This window comes from Eptesicus fuscus, chromosome 4, assembly GCF_027574615.1.
Source record: "Eptesicus fuscus isolate TK198812 chromosome 4, DD_ASM_mEF_20220401, whole genome shotgun sequence".
Taxonomy (NCBI): Eukaryota; Metazoa; Chordata; class Mammalia; order Chiroptera; family Vespertilionidae; genus Eptesicus; species Eptesicus fuscus.
In genome coordinates this window covers 6,710,929-6,719,590 of record NC_072476.1, presented here as the reverse complement: position 1 = coordinate 6,719,590, position 8,662 = coordinate 6,710,929, and positions in this window count along the sequence as shown.

Sequence of the window (8,662 nt, the reverse complement as noted above, 5' to 3'; positions counted from 1 at the left end):
GAACGGCCCGTCCTGCCCGCAGCAGGCACGAGGGAGGCGTGGGAGAGAGGCTGACTTTTAGCTGGTTCGCTGACATACAGGAAAACCATGGCTTAAATGAACGTCAGTTCCAGTTGGGATAGGAAGCAGGAATGGCTAAATTCTGCCCAGAGCAGGGCGGGACCCCTGGCTCAAGCCAGAGGGCAGCACAGCGCGGCCGGGGTCGTGGGCAGGGCTCTGTAAGCCAGTGAGGAGTTTCTGATTTATTCGAAGCACTGGATGTCACTAGAGGGTGACGACTGAGAGCAGGGCCCTCCGGACACTTGGCTGTGCCACACACGTGTTGCCTTTCCATGGTTCTACACCATTTCTTCTCCTGACTGCAAACTCATTAAGAACGTTTTTCTTCTCTCTAAGGTGAAAGCTAAAGGGGCTCTGTATCTCCGGCAGCCTCACTGACCCAGAGGAGAAGGCGACCGAGTGTGCAGCCCCGGGGCCCGGGTGGGCAGCCGAGCTGCGGCTCAGAGCCACAGGGGCACCTTTGCATTGGAAGCTCGCGCTGAGTGCAGCCAGACGGGTTAGAAAGGAGATCCCTTTAGTGACAAATTACCCGAGATGGCCACACAGGCACTAACAAGGCCACAAATCCCTGCTGATGAGCAGCCAAACCCAGGACAAGCGGCCTGGTTTTACGTTGTGGGGTCTCTTGCTTCAGAAAGAATAAATCCCTTCAGTGTCCAGTCTCATTTTCTTACTTAAAATAGGGTTCTCATCCCGGCCACCGCGGCAGGTTGTTATAGCTGTGACCCAGGGAATCGCGCCTCCCTGCACCCCGCCCCTTTGCCCGGTGACCTTGTGACTTCTCTCCTCAAGTGGTGGCCCTGTCTCTGCACCTGGACTGTGGTGCGCTCCTGGCTGCCCTGACCCATAGGACGCGGTAGGAGGGACGACCTGAGGCCCAGACCCTCGGAAGCACTGCAGCCTCACAGCCCTGAGCCGCCCCGCAGAGCCCGTCCAGCCCCGCGAAGTCCCACCTTTTTCATCTCACGCACACGGAAACGGGTCACTGAAATCCTGCGGCACCCCAAAAATAAATTCTTTGCCGATGTGACAAAAAATGGGTATGACTTTGATTCATTCACACCGGATGGATGGCTATGGTTGTGTTGGCTCTTGTCGCTTTTTCCGTTTGACAATCCGAGGGAAAAGGAGGCAGGTAGCGCCTGTTTGCAGCATCCTTGCAGCACACCTTTTGGAAATCGCTGACTTTGCGGCCACAGGGCGGCCGAGGCCCCGGGTAGGCATGAGGTCCTGCTGGACGTTCCAGCCCAGGCCAACCCAGCAGAGAACTGCCAGGCTGTCACCTCACAGAACTGTGAGAAATAGAAATTGAGAGACCATTTGCAGTGATTTGTTATGCTGCAATGGATAACTCACAGTGAAAGAGGACATTTCCCAGCTTCCCTTGCAGCTAAGGAGGGCCAGGTGGCCAGGCTCCGGTTCTAGGAGGGGAGCAGGGCTGGTGAACAACTTCAGAGTCGGGTCCTTTGAGAGAAGGCGTGTCCTCCTCTTCCCCTTGCCCTCTTGGCAGCAGCTGGAGCACCAACGCCGTGGGCACCGCTGCGGACCTTGCAGCCGGGCGAGCGCGAGCCCAGGAACGCCTGCCCGAGAGACAGGAGCAGCTGCCGCTCCGGAGAGCCGCTCCACCTTCACAGCCACGTCGGGGACCGGAGTGAGCGCCGACCTTGGCTAAGACGTTGGTGCTCCAAGCCCCTGGTCCAGCAGCTGCCCCGCATTGTAGCGAGTGCCGCTGCCTCCCAAACGCCTGTTTGCCCACTTGGCTCACGAAGCTAAACCCGTGGCAAAGCCTGGAGGCTTCTTGCTGGTCTTGCTACCCCAACTCCTAGCACTTCAGTCTCCCCTTCTTATCATTACCCTCCACCTGGCTGGCCCCGAGATGGAGGGGCCAGGAGTGTCCCCCTTCATCCATCCTGGGGTGGTCACAGGGTTCAGTTATGTTCTCCATCAGCAAGACCAGCCTGGTGTCCCACTTGGTCCAGTCTTCAAGGATTTCCCTCAGCCTCTGAGAGCACGTGGGGAGGGCCCTACCCTCCCTTCCTTCCCTCCTGGGGGCAAAATGACCCGAGAAGAGAACAGCCCTGCGTCTCCTGCAGATGCCTAAGGAGAGGGCTGCGTTCCCGCCCTCTCGCCCGAGAGATGACCCAGAGGGTGTGTCCTCAGGGCGTGGCTTCCCTTCCCCAGGGAAAGCTCAGGCTTTGGGTTATTTTCTGAAAACCTTAGTTCTTTTTTTTAAATATATATTTTATTGATTTTTTACAGAGAGGAAGGGAGAGGGATAGAGAGTTAGAAACATCGATGAGAGAGAAACATCGATCAGCTGCCTCCTGCACACCTCCCACTGGGGATGTGCCCGCAACCAAGGTACATGCCCTTGACCGGAATCGAACCTGGGACCTTCCAGTCCCAAGGCTGACACTCTATCCACTCAGCCAAACCAGTTCAGGCTGAAAACCTTAGTTCTTAACCACCTACCGCTTAGAAAAGAGATCCCGCACTGGCAACCTTCGAGCCAGCTCCAGCCTGCAGGTTTTACTGGTTTTGTTTCTCTGATTTTGATTAGTTGCTGACATTGCAACATGGAGAGATTTCTGAGAGAAATCCGGATTGATGGTGCCTCTGGAAAAAATGGGAGAGTTTGGCGGCGTGAGGCTCGGCGGGGAGAGCCACCCAGGCAGGACGTGGCTCTCCAGCTGGCTCCACACCGCACCTGCCTGGGAGCTGCCTGGGAGCCGGCGCCGTCACGTGTAAGGTGACCGCTGAGGCCCTGCGCGGTCTGGCCCCTGCTACCTCTGCTCTTCACTTCCGCTCCCGTCCTTCCCTCTCACCCTCGGCTTTCTCAAATGCACCATATTTAGGGGAACTAATCAGGCTCCTTTGAAAGCAAAAGGAAGTGTGATTGGTAATCACAGTGGATTGTCAGGCCTGAACACGGCGTGTTGGGGACAGATCGGAACGTATCTCTGGTCCCCACATTCCTCTCCCTTCCCAGCCTTTTGCCCACGCTGTTCCCTCTGCCCAGAACTTCCTCTCCTCCTTCACCCGAATCCTGTCTCAGCTGGGGGTCGCTGCCTCCAGACTGTAGCTAGGAGAAGCTCCAGGTGCCACCACAGTAACTGTATTTCCGCCCCGACGACTGTACATTCCTGCAGGGCAGAAACCCCTAGGACAGCATCTGCAACACGGAACAAAGCCGCAGCTGAATCTATGAGTTGAGTCGATGAATGAATGAATGAATGAATGGGTAGCTTCCTGTTCTCTTTGTGTTCTCTACCAGAAGACAGGGCTCTCAAACATCTGTTTCCTTACAGCCCAACACACTCCTTCCGGGCCACAGAGGATCTGACTGTGCGTGCCTGCCTCACAGTTTCTAAATCCTGAGACTGAATATGCACAGTGTGATGGGCAGACCACGCATGAAAAAGGAAGTGTCTCCCTGGCCGGTGTGGCCGGTGTGGTTGGGCATTGTTCTGTGCACCGAAAGGGTGTTGGTTCGATTCCCAGCCAGGGCACATGCCCGGGTTGTGGGCTCGATCCCCCGTAGGGGGCGTGCAGGAGGCAGCTGCTCCATGTTTCACTCTCACGTCTAAAGGTTTCCCATCCTCTGCCTGCCGTCGAGTCTCTGCCGAAACCAAGTGCAGGTGCTGACTCCCTGCTGGAGCAAGCTCTGCTTCAGCAGCCTCGGCCTGCTCTCATGGGGCGGTCATCGCGCATGTTCACACGTCTCTGATTCAGCCACTGGGATAGAATTCTATAGACAGGGCTACATTCTTTCCATTTTCTCTGTGGGCATTCTCATTTTGACACAGACCTGAAAGAGCAACCGCTGAAATGGGTCCCCTTTTCTGCCTCCTGCCCCTGCTGCCCATGAATCACAGTTCTGGGCCCCTCGGCAGGCTGGGCTGAAGAAACACGAATTGAATGCCTTGGCTGCGGGTCCTGCCAGGTACACATTTGCCTGCTGAGAAGAATCCTGCTACCGAGGAGCCGGGCGAAGCTATGGAAGCTGAGCAGGAGGACCCAGCCTTGCCCCTCCTCCCCGAACCCTCCCTCGCTTAATTCCCACTGGCACCCCTCCCCCGCCCTCCGGGCACAGCTCCCTCTCCTGGAGTAGCCCCGCGTTCTTCCTGAGACCCTGGGTGTCTGCTCTGAGCTCCCACGCCACCTTCCTAGGACCCCTTGCCACCACCACCCCCCAAAAGAGATTAAGATGCAACCATGTAGCCACTAGATGCTGCCTGCGCCCCGCCCAGCTCCCTCTCCTGGAGTAGCCCCACGTGTTAAGGCGCGGGCAGCATTCTGCGTTGTGTTGGCTGTTGAAGGCCCACAACTGCCCCCTTTTCTGGAGAACCATCCGTGCTGAACCGGAGCAGCCTCTATCTCGGGGTGTGTGGGGGGGGGCGGGGGATGAAGGGGGGGTGGAGTGGCCAGTGGTCAATGACTGACCAGCACAGCAAGTACTCCGCGGGCCCCTGCCTCGGGGAGGTGGGACCCATTCGTGTGTGGCTCCTGCTCCAGAGCTGCCCCTGGGCCGAGGCCGGTGCCCACCCCGCTCGGTATCACTTCCCTTCGTTCCCTGCTCTGTCCCACATCCCCATCCCCTTCTCCTCACAGCCTCCTTCAACACACTGCCAGCACCCGCCCTCAGCCTCAGCCCCTGCTTCTAGACAGCCAGACCCAAGGCGACCCCATCCTCACGAGCTCTGGCCGTTTTGTTTTCCTTATAACCCGGGTCTGACGCCGCGGTGGAGCGTCTGTGTTTTGTCCTGGCTGCGATGCTTGGCCCGGGTAAGTAGGTACTCGGTGGCTACCTGCTAACGGACAAGTGAGCCAAGTCCACCCGCCGTAGTACAAGGCATTGTTCCCCTTTACATGTTTCCTTAAGGGCCCGGCAGCGTGGACCAACGCTAGGTCTCTACAGACTTGGAAAGGGGAAGTGGGTGTCTGTGTGGCGGGAGAGGGTGCCTGCGGGGAGTGCAGCAGCCCCTGGTCAAGAAGGCGATGGCAGCTTCCAGATTCTCCCACGGGGCTCAGACACAGCTGCCTGCCTCAGCGCACCGGGCGCCCAGGAGGGCAGCTTTGGGGGTGAAAGGGGCCCTGGTAATCCTTAGGCTGGGACAACACTTGTCAACCAGGCCCGCAGTTACCCTGTGCTTAAGGCGCCGTCAAGGTCGAGGGAACCACTTTTTGAAAATGATACAATATTTGATCTCCAGAGAAATATCAGATCGTCACTGGAAGGAAAACGAGATCGGTGAGGCCCTCACGTGCACTCACTCTCTCACGTGGGCTGGCTTTCCTTCTGAATGGGGAGCGGGGCGGGCAGCAAGCGCCACCTGGGAGCCAGGGCGCCTCCACCTGCAGCCACGACTGTGGCTCCCCCCCACCCCCCCACACCTCCCCCGACTCCGCCAGGCTGGCGCGGTCCTGGCTTTCAGTCCCCACCAGGTCTCAGGGAACCCTCCGCCTGCCCAGGGAGGTGCATGTGGTTCTCATTTTGCAGGAGAGGATGCCGATGACTCGTGAGGGTGCGTGGACTTGCGCAAGGTCAGGCAGACTCCGTGGCGGGGGCTCCAGCCTGGGTCTGCCTGCTCAGCTCTGTGGGCTGCACCGAAGGCTGGGGGCTGAGGCGGCGCCTGGGGCCTTCAGATGGGACACCCGGCGGGAGGTAAGGCCTGTCACCAACACCCAGGCCCACCGCCCTAACTCTGCCCTCCTTGTTTCTCCTCTCTCTCTCTCTCTCTCTCTCTCTCTCTCTCTCTCTCCTCCCTCCCCCCGCCCCACAGTGACATGTCTCCACTTCCCCTTCTCTCCTGCCTCTGCTTTGTAGAATTTACATACATGTGAAGTGCGTGTTGTCATTCTGGCTTCGTCACTGGCCAGCTGCGGGGGTTGGAGCAAGAACACCCTGTGGCTAGCTCGGGGCTTTAGCTGACGCGTGTCTGTGAGCCGCTGGGTTCCTTCCTCCCGCCTCACTCGCCCCCCACGTCTACCACGTCCGCATTCGCTCTGCTCCCTAACGCCCTTCACTTGACTTACTTTTAAAATTCCTGTTTTATCTTAAATTTGCCCAATTCAGGTTAGTTTGCCTCCTAGAAAGGCTGCTCCCGCCTTGCTCTGAGGCAGCATTCTGATTTGTGATTTGTGCAATGGCTGAGCAGGCCTCAGGGCGTCTGGGCTGACCACTTGGTCCACTCGCTTCAAATCTGTGCAACTCCCCTTCCACCTGTCCACCTACCTTCTCACTCACCCATCCACTGCCCTACCCACCCACTGCCCTTCCACCCACCCAGCCAGCCGTCCTTCCACCCATCCACCTACCTTCTTACTCACCCATCCACTGCCCTTCCACCCACCCACCCACTGCCCTACCCACCCACCCACCCACTGCCCTTCCACCCACCCACCCACCCACCCAGCCGTCCTTACACCCACCCACCCACCCCAGCCGTCCTTACACCCACCCACCTAGCCATCCTTACACCGATCCACAACCCACCCACCCATCCACTTGTTCACACACTATCTCATCTGCCCTCCCATTGCACATCCATCCACATGCCCAACAGACATGCATGACCCAGTCGTGTCCGCTCCAGGTCTAATGGCCATCCTTGGAGAGACAAGGATAAATGAGTATCTGCTCGCAATGAACTGTCATGCGAGGATGTCACCTTTTATTTGTCACTGAGGGAGGCTGATGGTCGGCTCCCTCCTCGCCCTCAGCGGTTAACAACGGCAGCGGCCCGCAGCAGCGGTGCAGAGGGAGGCGTAGGGTCATCAGCAGTGTGGTTAGCACTCCCCTGCCTTGAAACCTGCACTAGCTGGGCAACCTGAGGCACACGGCTCGCCTCTCTGCGCCTTAATTCTGTGTCTGTAAGACGGGGATAGTAGCAGCCCCCGCCCGCCCCAAAGGGCTATTGTGAGGATTCAAGGCGCCATCAGACATGAAGTGACAGTGATGCACACCTGGTGTCGGCACAGCTCCCCTGACCTGCCAGCACCCTGTTACTGCCCCGGGCCTGCTTCTCCCTCCCATGTCCCAAGCTTCCCAACCGACTGGAACCCTACAGCTCCCAGACCATGCACAGGGCAGGCTTCCCGCGGGGACCCAGGCGTGCAGGGAGAGCCAGATGCGTTTGGAAGGGCCTCTTCCTGAGCCCCTACACGCACGCGTGGGTGTTTCCACACCGTGGAATTAAATACGTTCTGTTTTGAGAGAATTTGGAGGTGAGGTGGGGAACTGTCCGTCAGAGACAGAGAAGTGAGACAGATTGCATGTAGCAAGAGGAGGGTTCGGGCCCCGTGGGTGGTGTGGGTGGAAATGGACTAAGAAATCCCAGGCTTGCTGCATACAGATTTCTGTCCTCTTCCCCCCATGGAAAAGACACGCCCCAGGAGACAGACTCCAAATTCTTCAGTTCCACTTCGCTCTGGCCCGCCTGACCTGAATTCAATCAGCTTCTGTCCTAGTTTCCTCACCACCCTTCCCCCGACCCGCCTCCACCTCCAATATGTGGCAGATCAGGTGCAGCCCCCCGCCCCCACCCGCTGGAATGGTCTTCAGGCAGCACCTCGGGCAGAAACGTATTAAGTCAGGGAACCAGATGGACAGAGCCCAGGAGGTGGAGAATGTTAGAATAATGTAACCCCTCTAAGGTATGAAATAATTATTGTGTGAAATGTTTGCTGTATGGAAACCCCAATACTCTGTAATTTCCAAAATTAATGAACACCCCACTATCTTGATGTGAAAGCCCTGAGCCCTTAAAGTGTAAACGCCCTGCTCCCAGCATAAGGCACACCGTCTGGCCCACACGGACGAGGACACAGTTGTTTACCGCGGTCTATATAACCCCGGGACCTTCTTCAGTTGAGGTTTCCTGCCCGATAAGAGGAGGACTTCACGTTGCTCCGTGAGACAAGCCCCTGACTGCTCTGCTGTGTGAGCCTGAATCAACTGCAGCCGCCTGCCTGCCTCTGTTTTCCTCGTCTGTCCTTCAGTGTGCATCGCCGGGGGGCCTTTGCTGGAGCCTAGGACCCACTAGGAGTAGGTAAATAAACCCTGTGTGATTGCACACTCATTCTGTCTGTGTGTCATGTGTTCCGGTTCGGCTCAGCTGTCTAGACATTGAAGTACCAGGGGATAGGCCGTTATTGCTGACTCCTGGTCACCTGAGTTTGTCCCACTAAGTCTAGACAGATAATCAATTAACTGGGGCATAATTAGGACAGATAATTTGGGTCCTGCCCCTTCCTTGCGTATATCATCCCCGCTCAGCTGCCTCCCGAAGCCCTTCAGCCCCTCTTACCTACCGCACCCATCACCACAGCGTAGCCACGGTAACAGCCGGGGAGTAAAGCTCTCACACTCTGACCCCAGCGCCCAGCAGCAATAGACGGGGCATACTGTTATTGTCACCCCGATTTTGCAGACGACGAAACAGAGGCGTAGAGAGGTTGAAAGAACCCAAACTCCTAACCACTACGTTTTGGTTTTCTCAAAACCAAAGTTGGGCCCGGCCGGCGTGACTCAGGGGTTGAGCATCCGACCTATGAACCAGGAGGTCACGGTTCGGCTCCTGGTCAGGGCACATGCCCAGGT